The sequence below is a fragment of the Pleurodeles waltl genome, chromosome 2_2, assembly GCF_031143425.1.
Source record: "Pleurodeles waltl isolate 20211129_DDA chromosome 2_2, aPleWal1.hap1.20221129, whole genome shotgun sequence".
Lineage (NCBI taxonomy): Eukaryota > Metazoa > Chordata > Amphibia > Caudata > Salamandridae > Pleurodeles > Pleurodeles waltl.
Genome location: NC_090439.1, coordinates 475,103,099 through 475,116,269, shown reverse-complemented (window position 1 = coordinate 475,116,269; position 13,171 = coordinate 475,103,099). Strand labels below are relative to the sequence as shown.

Below are 13,171 nucleotides of genomic sequence, written 5' to 3'. Positions count from 1 at the left end.
GCTCGCCATCTGGTGTTGGGCCGGAGTGTTACAAGTTGTTTTTCTTCGAAGAAGTCTTTCGAGTCACGGGACCGAGTGACTCCTCCTTTTGTCTCCATTGCGCATGGGCGTCGACTCCATCTTCGATTGTTTTTTTTTCCGCCATCGGGTTCGGACGTGTTCCTGTCGCTCCGAGTTTCGGAACGGAAAGATAGCTAATTTCGGAAGATTTTCGTCGGTATTGTTGCGTTCGGGATCGGTGTAGTTAGATTCAACACCGCGTCTAAGATCGAAGAGCTCCGGTGCCCTTCGGGGTAATTTTTTCGATCCCCCGTCGGGGCCTGGTCGGCCCGACCGCGTGCAGAAGAACGCCGATGGAACGGACCCCGTTCCGTTTCTGGCCCAAATACCACAATAAATACCCCTATACAGACCAACACTTGGTCTGCAACCTGTGCCTGTCACCTGAGCACAGTGAAGACACCTGCGAGGCCTGTCGTGCGTTCCGGTCCCGAAAAACACTCCGAGACCGTCGAGCCAGAAGACTTCAGATGGCGTCCGCGCCGACAGCCCACCGGGAGTTCGAGGAACAAGAAGAGGAGGGAACCTTTTCGATCCAAGAATCGGACTCCGAAGGATTCGACGATACACAAACCGTGAGTAAGACGTCGAAAACCACTCAGAAGAAGATTTACAAGGCCCAGGGGACGCCACTGCCACCAGGCCATGGCTCGACCCATAAATTCGGTGACCGACCGTCGGCACCGAAAAAGGCCCAAACAGTGCCGAGATCGTCCGACTCCGGTCCAGACACCGGCACGCAGCCTTCTCGGGACCGAGAAAGTGCTGGAGACAAGCATCGACACCGAGATACCGGTGTAGACACGGCTCGACGCCGAGACAGCGGCACCGAAGAAGATCGACGCCGAGAGGTTTCGGCCCCGAAAAAGAAAAAAGTCACCTCGGAGCCGAAAAAAGATGCAGACAGGGTTTCGGTGCCAAAACAAACTGCAACCGACCCAGTTTCAGGCTCTTATACAGAAGAGCACTCGCTAACCTCCCAAAAGCATAGGTTTGAGGAAGAGCTACACTCAACTGATGTAGACCATACGCAAAAGCGTATTTTCATACAGCAGGGGACAGGAAAAATAAGCACCCTTCCCCCTATTAGAAGAAAGAGAAGATTGGAGTTCCAAACTGAACAAACACCACAAACAAAAGTGGTGAAAAAAGTTACCCCACCACCCTCTCCTCCACCTGTGATTAACGTCTCACCAGCACAAACTCCATCACATTCCCCAGCTCACACCACCATGAGCCAGGGTGACCAAGATCAAGACGCATGGGACTTATACGACGCCCCAGTGTCAGATAACAGTCCGGAGGCATACCCTACGAAGCCATCTCCACCAGAGGACAGCACTGCGTATTCTCAAGTGGTGGCTAGAGCAGCACAATTTCACAATGTAAGCCTCCACTCAGAACAGGTCGAGGATGACTTTTTATTCAACACACTCTCCTCCACCCACAGCTCCTACCAAAGCCTGCCTATGCTCCCTGGTATGCTCCGGCACGCAAAAGAAATCTTTAAGGAGCCGGTCAAAAGTAGGGCAATCACACCAAGAGTGGAAAAAAAGTATAAGGCGCCTCCTACAGACCCGGCTTTCATCACTACACAGCTGCCACCAGACTCTGTCGTTGTAGGAGCAGCTAGGAAAAGGGCCAACTCCCACACATCTGGAGATGCACCACCCCCAGATAAAGAAAGCCGCAAGTTCGATGCAGCTGGTAAGAGAGTCGCAGCACAAGCTGCAAACCAGTGGCGCATCGCTAACTCCCAGGCACTACTTGCGCGCTATGACAGAGCCCATTGGGATGAGATGCAACATCTCATTGACCATCTGCCCAAGGACCTACAAAATAGGGCAAAACAAGTGGTTGAGGAGGGACAGACCATTTCCAACAACCAAATCCGCTCCTCCATGGACGCTGCAGATACAGCTGCACGGACAATTAATACATCTGTAACTATCAGAAGGCATGCATGGCTCCGAACGTCTGGATTTAAACCAGAGATTCAGCAAGCAGTTCTCAATATGCCTTTTAATGAAAAAGAACTGTTCGGTCCAGAAGTGGACACAGCGATTGAGAAACTCAAAAAAGACACGGACACTGCTAAAGCCATGGGCGCACTCTACTCCCCGCAGAGCAGAGGGAATTACAGCACATTCCGTAAAACACCCTTTAGAGGGGGGTTTCGGGGTCAGAGCACACAAGCCAGCACCTCACAGGCAACACCGTCCAGTTACCAGGGACAGTACAGAGGAGGTTTTCGGGGACAATATAGAGGAGGGCAATTCCCTAGGAATAGAGGAAAATTTCAAAGCCCCAAAACCCCTACTACTAAGCAGTTACTCACATGTCACTCACCCCCTCCACACAACACCAGTGGGGGGGAAGAATAAGTCATTATTACAAAGCATGGGAGGAAATCACTACAGACACTTGGGTTCTAGCAATTATCCAACATGGTTATTGCATAGAATTTCTACAAATCCCTCCAAACATACCACCAAAAGCACAAAATTTGACAAAACATCATTCCAATCTCCTGGAGATAGAAGTGCAGGCACTATTGCAAAAGAATGCAATCGAATTAGTGCCAAACACACAAATAAACACAGGAGTTTACTCACTGTACTTTCTGATACCAAAGAAGGACAAAACGCTGAGACCAATCCTAGACCTCAGAATAGTGAACACATTCATCAAATCAGACCACTTTCACATGGTCACACTACAAGAAGTATTACCATTGCTAAAACTACACGACTACATGACAACTTTAGACCTCAAGGACGCGTATTTCCATATACCAATACACCCATCGCACAGGAAATACCTAAGGTTTGTATTCAAAGGAATACATTACCAATTCAAGGTACTGCCTTTCGGATTAACAACCGCACCAAGAGTCTTTACCAAATGTCTAGCGGTAGTCGCTGCACACATCAGAAGGCAGCAAATACATGTGTTCCCATATCTAGACGACTGGCTAATCAAGGCCCATTCGTTAATAGAGTGCTCAAATCACACAAATCAGATCATACAAACACTCTTCAAACTAGGGTTCACCGTCAACTTCACGAAATCCAACATTCTGCCGTGCAAGGTACAACAATACCTAAGAGCCATAATAGACACAACAAAAGGAGTAGCCACTCCAAGTCCCCAAAGAATTCAAAATTTCAACACCATCATACAACGCATGTATCCAACACAAAAGATACAAGCAAAGATGATATTACAACTCCTAGGCATGATGTCTTCATGCATAGCCATTGTCCCAAACGCAAGACTGCACATGAGGCCCTTACAACAGTGCCTAGCATCACAGTGGTCTCAAGCACAGGGTCATCTTCTAGATCTGGTGTTAATAGACCGCCAAACTTACCTCTCGCTTCTGTGGTGGAACAACATAAATTTAAACAAAGGGCGGCCTTTCCAAGACCCAGTGCCACAATACGTAATAACAACAGATGCTTCCATGATGGGGTGGGGAGCACACCTCGATCAACACAGCATACAAGGACAATGGAACGTACATCAAACAAAACTGCATATAAATCACCTAGAACTTCTAGCAGTTTTTCAAGCACTAAAAGCTTTCCAACCAATAATAGTTCACAAATACATTCTTGTCAAGACAGACAACATGACAACAATGTATTATCTAAACAAGCAAGGGGGGACGCACTCCACGCAGTTAAGCCTGCTAGCACAAAAAATTTGGCGTTGGGCAATTCACAACCAAATTCGCCTAATAGCACAATTTATACCAGGGATCCAAAATCAACTCGCAGACAATCTCTCTCGAGATCACCAACAGGTCCACGAATGGGAAATTCACCCCCAAATTCTGAACACCTATTTCAAACTCTGGGGAACACCTCAAATAGACTTGTTTGCGACGAAGGAGAACGCAAAATGCCAAAACTTCGCATCCAGATACCCACACAAACAGTCCCAAGGCAATGCCCTATGGATGAACTGGTCAGGGATATTTGCTTACGCTTTTCCTCCTCTCCCTCTCCTTCCTTACCTGGTAAACAAACTCAGTCAAAACAAACTCAAACTCATATTAATAGCACCAACTTGGGCAAGGCAACCCTGGTACACAACGCTGCTAGACCTATCAGTAGTACCCTACATCAAATTGCCCAACAGGCCAGATCTGTTGACACAACACAACCAAAAGATCAGACACCCAGATCCAGCATCGCTGAATCTAGCAATCTGGCTCCTGAAATCCTAGAATTCGGGCACTTACAACTTACCCAAGAATGTATGGAAGTCATAAAGCAAGCCAGAAGGCCATCCACCAGGCACTGCTATGCAAGTAAATGGAAGAGGTTTGTTTGCTACTGCCATATTAATCAAATACAACCATTACACACAACTCCAGAACATGTAGTGGGTTACTTGCTTCACTTACAAAAATCTAACCTGGCTTTCTCTTCCATTAAAATACACCTTGCAGCAATATCTGCATACCTGCAGACTACCTATTCAACTTCCCTATATAAGATACCAGTCATTAAAGCATTCATGGAGGGCCTTAGGAGAATTATACCACCAAGAACACCACCTGTTCCTTCATGGAACCTAAATGTTGTCCTAACTAGACTTATGGGGTCCACCTTTTGAACCCATGCACTCCTGCGAAATACAGTTCCTAACCTGGAAGGTTGCATTTCTCATCGCCATTACTTCCCTAAGAAGAGTAAGCGAGATTCAGGCGTTTACAATACAAGAACCTTTTATACAACTACACAAGAATAAGGTCGTCCTAAGGACTAATCCTAAATTTTTGCCAAAGGTTATTTCACCGTTCCATCTAAATCAAACAGTGGAACTTCCAGTGTTCTTTCCACAGCCAGATACCGTAGCTGAAAGGGCACTACATACATTAGATGTCAAAAGAGCATTAATGTATTACATTGACAGAACAAAGAACATCAGAAAGACTAAACAACTATTTATTGCATTTCAAAAACCTCATGCAGGAAACCCAATATCAAAACAAGGTATAGCCAGATGGATAGTTAAATGCATCCAAATCTGCTACCTTAAAGCTAAACGACAGCTGCCCATTACACCAAGGGCACACTCAACCAGAAAGAAAGGTGCTACCATGGCCTTTCTAGGAAACGTCCCAATGCAAGAAATATGTAAGGCAGCCACATGGTCTACGCCTCACACATTCACCAAGCACTACTGTGTAGACGTGTTATCCGCACAACAAGCCACAGTAGGTCAAGCCGTATTAAGAACATTATTTCAAACTACTTCCACTCCTACAGGCTGAGCCACCGCTTTTGGGGAGATAACTGCTTACTAGTCTATGCAAAACATGCGTATCTACAGCGACAGATGCCATCGAACTGAAAATGTCACTTACCCAGTGTACATCTGTTCGTGGCATCAGTCGCTGTAGATTCGCATGTGCCCACCCGCCTCCCCGGGAGCCTGTAGCAGTTTGGAAGTTACCTTCAACTATTTGTATATGTATCATCTCAACCTTAAATAGGTACATACTTAGTCACTCCATTGCATGGGCACTATTACTACAATTCAACTCCTACCTCACCCTCTGCGGGGAAAAACAATCGAAGATGGAGTCGACGCCCATGCGCAATGGAGACAAAAGGAGGAGTCACTCGGTCCCGTGACTCGAAAGACTTCTTCGAAGAAAAACAACTTGTAACACTCCGGCCCAACACCAGATGGCGAGCTATGCAAAACATGCGAATCTACAGCGACTGATGCCACGAACAGATGTACACTGGGTAAGTGACATTTTCATTTTATTATGCTTACTTCAGCCAAGAGAATTAGCAAGTTCCAGCCCTTTACAAATAACTTTTTCTCCAGTTTCAAAATGATTAGATAATTCTAAGAACAAATCGTTGTTTTATACCTAAGGTGCTCTGTGATTTCCACTTAAAGGAAACAGTCATATTCCAAACGTATTTCCAGAATCCAACCAATGCAGGAGAAAGAGCACTTAAAACCAGGAATGTTGACAGATGTCAAAAATTCTATATTGACAGACTTAAATCTTTGACAATCTGATGTATTACTAGTGTCCTACAGTTATTCGTGAGGAAGACCGCAATTATTGAAAAAAGGGATAGCTCGCTGGGTGTTGGCAGCCATAATCTGTTGCCATAACAAAATAAGATATTTGTTCCAAGAGAATGTCAGAGCACATTCCATAAGAAGTGTGTTTCTCTACAGTACTGTTCTCTGTAGTTCCAATAGTGTACATTTGCAGAGCAGGTACATGGAAGAACAGACACATTTTTAGTCACCATTAATGTCTTGACTCAACATTTAACATAGATACAGCGTTGAGTCAAGCAGTGCTACTTCATGTTTTCCATTAATGGGAGTCCTTTTTTATCCTGTGTTCCCACCATCAACTCTTGTGAGTATAAGATGTAAATAACAGCTTTCTAGTGGGATTCAGGCATGTGAATCCATGAAAGGTCCAATATTGGAGAAATAAAAAGTTATTAAACTATAAATGTAGTTCTTCAGTATTGGTATCTTTCATAGATTCACTTGCCGCCCACCTTCCTTCCCATCTCAAGCTCACTTATTTTACATTAATTGTTTACCTGGGTGAGGAAGGTTGAAGTGTGTATTGATTGGCTGAGCTTCAAATCATTTTAACATGGTGCAAACAGGCTATTTCTGTGACTGTGTCAACGTTTTCTGCCTATGTTTTACATTGTACTGCTCTCTTTGTATAATGTTTGACTTCCAGCTCAACGGCTGGGTTTATTCAAGCTTGCTAATCCATAAAAGATGCCAATCCTGGAGCACTACAGTTACAGGTGTGTAACTTTTTCTTTTTTAGGGTTCAAGGGATGGATTGGGGTAATTAGGTTGTTTTCAAGTTTTAGGGATGGGTAGAGATGTGTTCATGCGTCAGTAGCACCAGTATTTATAGTTCTGACCTAGTTTCCATAGGAAACGCGTTTTTTGATTTGTAAATAACAGTGGCTCTTTTTACATTTCCCCAAAATATCCTACTGGGTCTTATTCTGATGGTAAGTTTCGGGGTGATTCATCAAGCGGAGGCTTAGATAAAAATGGGGTCAAAAGGCTTAAACCAGTGGTTCCCAAACTGTGCGCCGCGGCTCCTTGGTGCACCGTCAAAATTAGCCAGGGGCGCCGCACACAGTCTGGAAACCACTCGGAGGTGCTTTTAATCGGTAGCTTTTCACCGTGGTTTTGGAAACAAAACCCCCTGCATTAATTATTGTGACCAGCGGAGGCCGCCAGAGTACCATTAATAATATCCCTATGACAAAAGAAAAGAAATAGTTTAAAATAAATGGTTTTCAGGAACCTGAACGAGAGAATAAAGAAGTCAAACTGTAAATAGTGTAGGTACAGGTACAGGCTGGGATTACGTTCCCCCACCCGCCAAAAAAAAGTAACATAATGGGGAGCCGTGGCCAACACGGCCAATAGGTCAAAGGAGCCGGGGATCGAAAAAGTTTGGGAACCACTGGCTTAAACAATGGGGTCAAAAGTGTGTTTCCCATGCTAACTCCCATAGGGATTTTGAACACGATTACAGCCGAAACCGCTGGATGGAATTATATCAAATTTAGCAGAATACGTACTTTCTGTGATTTGGTGTGAATTTGTCGTTTTTGAGATATTGAAGGAAAAAGAAATATAGATATCTGGGCGGAGCCTAAGCCCGATCTCATGGTGAGATCTGATTGGCTGTTAACCAGAAAGTACATCATAGAAATTTCACCTTTTGAAAGGCTTTGTAGTGAGTGCCAGGTTTTGAGGGTCACAAAAAGGAGTCTGTATAAAGGGTGATAACAGATTTTAGTTACGATATAAATCATTTGTTTATTTTACCCTGTGAAAATGCCTTCTGCTGGGATTTCATGAATCATCTTTGAGAACGGTTTTCTCGTGCTTTTTCCATAGAGATTGTGGAAGGTGCTCCAGAAGCTAAATTGTGAGCATATTTTCTGCAAATTTACACTTTTTCTCAGATCTATAAGATTGAAGTCTGACATTTTCAGTAAAACATGTAATTCAGCATCCTGTCATTTGATTCTGTTGTGTTCTACTGCAGCCTCCCAGAGTGTTCTAAAGAACAACTAGAGCGCTAACAGTCTTACTTATGACAAAAGTGTGGCACACCTAAACTGGTAAAACTGAATACGCTGCAGCAGAGCCTGACTGGGGAGGAAGGACCTGGGCGGAAGAGAAGGTCTTGCAGCGCTGGAGACTTTACTCTGAGGTGTGCGGTGAGCCCGGAGGAATTAGGACTGATCTCTTTGGGACCCTGGGGCCAATACATAAAGGTGCAGCCTGATACCCCTGCAATAAAGCTTGTGGTGATAGGGGGCGTAGACCCCAGAATTTAAAGTTTAACTGTGAGATGTGACAGCAGACAGTGGAGGCTTAGATGACCATTCTGCACTGGGGATAGCTGTCCACAAGATGAGGGGCCGCCTCCATAAGACTTGGCTCTTACATTGGTCCTGACATTGGGCACAAACTGTTGACATTAGCGGAGGACCTCCCTTATAATTCAGCACACTAAGATGTGTTGCCTCAGCTTTGGGTCTTTTGTTTGTTCTGTCGGCCTAGGGAATGTTTGTGACTTTTGAGGAACCCAGGAACATTAATCCACTTTTAGGGATGAGGGCAGCACATGAGCCACGAGACACACTGAACAGGGGATGGCAACTTCTGTCATTCTGTGTCCTTCTTAATAGCGTGGGGACTGGTCCCTTACTCAAGGGTACTTTCTCATCGATTGCCTGTAGATATTTGTGACCCCTTTCTGAGGAGTGTGAGGTGAGGTTGCATCCGGGCCTGGAAACAGGCAACCACCTAGAGGCATATGGGGGTTCTCCTGTTGGGCTTACCCAAGGGGGTAGGTCTGCACCCAACGCATAGCCAAGGATAAACTGACTGCAGTTGCCTTGCAGGAGAAGATCAATAAAGTTATGAAGCACAGTAAGTACATTCTCTGGAGAGACAGTAGGGGGCGGTCACTCAGCAGAGGAGGCTGACCAGACCTCACGTATACTACTAGCAATCCAAGACCTTAAAGCAACTATGGAAGGTAAGATGGGGGACTCAAAGTAGACTTGTCACTCATTCACCAGGACCTAGGCAATAGCACACACATGATTAGTGAGGTGGAGAGCTAGTTATCAGAAACTGAAGATATGGTGAAAATTAACCAAGAACGAGTTGCAGCGCGGAGTGGGTCAATTGAGGCTAGAGTGGAGGATGTGGAGAGAATGTCCAGACCTAATAATCTCTGTATAGTGGACATTCCCAAAGGGGCTGAAGGAACTATGCCCACCAAATTCATATGACTTGTTGAAGAGCTTGGTCCCCACTGATGACATATTGAATGGATTTATCATTGAAAGAGCTCACAGAGGCTTGACTGCTTGGGCTACCGTGAAGGCCCTGCCACGCCCCTTCATTGTTAAGGTGCTTAACTACACCAACAGGGATGTGGTCCTCAGGGCAGCATGTTTTTTCCAGTCATCTCCAATGGTTTTTTCAGGAGATGAAACATAAATTGAAAACAATGACGATGACCTATATGCTCCTCTTCCCGGTTTGCTTGAAAGTCATCTTCCAGGACAGGGGCTTCTTCTTTCACACTCCAAAAGCGGTGTGGAACTGGATCGAGGAGCACACCATCCAACTCAAGACTCATCTGCCCGAACAGGAGGATGCTGGGGGAGGCAAAGAGGTAAGGTGGGCCTGCAAAGGAATTGTGGAACCCCGCAAAGGAATGGCAGTCAACACTGAAAAAGAAACTGCACCCGAGGGAGTAGAGGGCTTATTCTTTAAACCCAGCATGATTTGACGTGGGGAAGGTCCTGGCTGTGGAGGAGGTTGATCCCGCTGCATTGCCTGACAATGGGACTTCTAGTACGGCGACCATGGACAACTAGTAAAGAGTTCCTTATCTTGGGGTTGTGACTGTTCATCAGTATACTCTAGCTCTGCATGGATGTTTGATCAGGTTGTAATCAGGTCTCCCACATACTATTCTTAGTTTGTTGAGTTGGGTTATGTTGGGGAGGGAGGTTGGGACGGTATGGATGATACCCATGTTTATCACATGCTAGCCCGATCGGCTTTGATCCCTAGTCACTCCACGACAAGTACTTCTAGTTCACAAAGTATGGGGGGGTGAGTTGAGGGTGGGGGGACGTTTTCAGGGTTTGTTATGAGGTTTTACTCCGAGGATGGGGTGGCTGGGACATCAGGCAGACACTTTGGATTCTTAGAGATTTTATGCATGGAAAGATAGAGAATGGCCGACACACCACACTGCAGAACCCCCGATCGGGACATCATGGACCACCTCATGATTAGAGTCCTCTTGTGGAATGTATTGGGTTGTTAGACAAAATTAAAAGGAGAGTGGTGGTGAGGGCGGCCTCGCAGACGAAAGCCGATATGGTCATGCTCCAGGAGACACATTTACTTGGAAATAAATGCCCCTTCTTGGCCCATAGAGGTGTCACCCAGGTATATAATTCAAGGTTTCCACAGGGCTACAGAGGTACAGCCATCTTGGTCAGAAAGCACACCCACCTTGCAGTGACCAGAGTCCTCCCCACAGTCCAGACCTCTGAGACCTCCCCTCCATCCTTGACACGGGCCAGAGGGTTTGTATAAAGTAGTTGCACCCATTCCCCAAAGACTTGACCGAAGCTCATCTCCCGCAGCACCATCGTGAGATAGTTCCACCTGACCATGTCGAATACCTTTTCTAGGTCAGTCGACACGAGAGCCAGATCCTGATTCGATCCCGTGTAGAAGATGAGTCAACCCCCTTAGATTGCGAGCCGTGCTGTGCGATGGCATGAATCCTCACTGATGCTCGTGCACTAGGTCATGGATCACTCCCTACAGCCGCTTCCCCAACAGTTTGCAAAGGATCTTAACATCAGAGTTGATCATAGTAATTAGTCTGTATGAGGATGGGTGTTCAGGGTTCAGCTTCCCACACCCTCGAATTTCAACAAGAGGACTATAATGCCTTTGCGCATGGTGGGAGTCCGGGTTCCAATTCTCTGCGCCTCTCTGAAAACCTCCAGCAGTTTCTCCATGAGAATATCAGAGTAGGTTTTGTGGAATTCAGCAGGAAATCCATCGCCCCCAGAGTCCTTGGCCTTGTTGAACTCCAGAAGGGCCGACACGAGCTCCTCCAGCCCGAGGTTCTCGTCTAGATCTCTTGGTGCACAAGTTATCCCAAAGGCCAGATGCTGGGTCCGGTTAGGCCTTTTTGAAAAACATATTTGGCTGGACCCCTGGGTATCGGTCTCTTAACTTTTTTTCCCCTCCTCACAGATAATTGAATGTTGTGGAAATATTCCCATGAGTCATGAAGACAGGGCACTTAACATCTCTAAGATAATGAGGTTAGTGACTGCTTCTGGAGTTCAAAAATCCAGAGTTTTGTAGATGTACTTGCCAAGTCTGCAGCTTATCTATGGAGGTGTTAGAAAATTCTGTAATCTGAGGGGAGCCACAAATTTCCTTTTACCCAGCATTCCCCCACATCTGCTGATAAAAATGGTACCTTACTTGTGTGGTTAGGCATAGTGCCCGCGACAGGAAATGCCCCAAAACACTACGTGGACACATCAAAATGATCAAATACAAAACTACCTGTTTTTGCAAGGGGGTGAGGGGGACCTGCGTTTTTGGTCCTGGGCTCAGCAGCCATCTAGGGAAACCTACCAAACCCAGATATTTCTGAAAACTAGACACCCGAGGGAGTCCAGGGAGGTGTGACTTGCATGGATCCCCCAATGTTTTCTTACCCTGAAGCCTCAGCAAACCTCAAATTTAAGTAAAAAAAAATCATATTTTGCTCACATTTCTGTGGGGGGATCACTGCACCGGCACACGTTTCCTACCACGCAACGTTCCCCCTCAGTCTCCCGGTAAAAATAATACCTCACTTGTGTAGGTGGGCCAAGTGCCTGTGACAGGGAAGAGCCAAAAACATGTCGAAATTGAGGCAGAACCAAAGCGGGTCCAAAAGGGCAGTTTGAAAAAAAATCGTTTTTAGGCTGAAAAGTGGTGCAGAATTTTTATCGGTATGGATGCGACAATGCTGGGTGGTAAGAATATTGTGGATTCCTGCAGATTCCGGAAGGTTCCATCACAAATGTAAAGCACACCACCCTGGACTCACCCAGATGTTTTGTTTTCAGATATGTCTGGGTCTCGTAGGTTTTTCCAGATGGCAGCGTTCCAAAGTCCAAAAAGTGCAGCCCTCACCATTCCCAGAGGGACTATTTGAGAGTTAGACAAGCTCTCATGGCCCAAATGTAAAACCAAAACCCCAAATATTCAAATGTCCTCTTGCTTGCCATTCGGATAAGATCTTTTAGTGTGCGGGGGAGAGCTGAAAGACTGTTACTCTAATAAGTTGGGGTGGGGGCATAACCAGGCCCATACTGGTTGGTAGCCACCACCCCACTTTTTAAAAAAAAAAAATTATTTTCTGGCATCTAGTAGGATTTCAATCCCCCTGGTGAGTGGATCGGGGGTAATTGCCCCATTTGTCCCCATTTATTTGGGGTAGGAGTATGGCCATACCCCACCCTTTAAAAACTTTTTTTTATTTTTTTTATAAACCTTCCCTGGTCTCTGGTGGGCTTTCTGCCCCCCTTGGGGAGAGTTGGGCCTTACAAAAATAGGCCGAAATGCCAAGGGGGGCAGAAATGGCCAACAGTAATGTGCCTCCATGGTGAGGGACCCTTGCCCAAGGGGCTGCCCCCCAAACAAAACACACGAACACAGATCTGCGTAATAAAATTAGGCCGATGGCCTCAAATAAATTTGCCCCCCAGGGGAGCGATCATTGCCTAAGGGGTCGCTCCCCTTGCGGGAAAATCCCTGGTTTCTAGTGGTTTCTGCCCCCCAAATGGCAATTTGACCTAATGAAAATAATAATTTGCCCTCCAGGGGAGCGACCCTTGCATAAGGGGTCGCTCCCAATATGTAAATAAATCCCTGGTGCCTATTGGGGCAGATTGGCCTAATTGAAATAGGCCGATCTGCCCCCGGGGGAGGCAGAAAAGGCTTTATAAAT

The 13,171-nt window shown here is 46.0% G+C and overlaps 1 protein-coding gene across 3 annotated transcripts in view; it reads left to right on the top strand.

The window, feature by feature from the left end:
- Positions 1–13,171, top strand: part of SMCHD1 (structural maintenance of chromosomes flexible hinge domain containing 1) — a 2,128,336-nt gene that overhangs the window by 171,698 nt on the left and 1,943,467 nt on the right. The window lies entirely within an intron of this gene.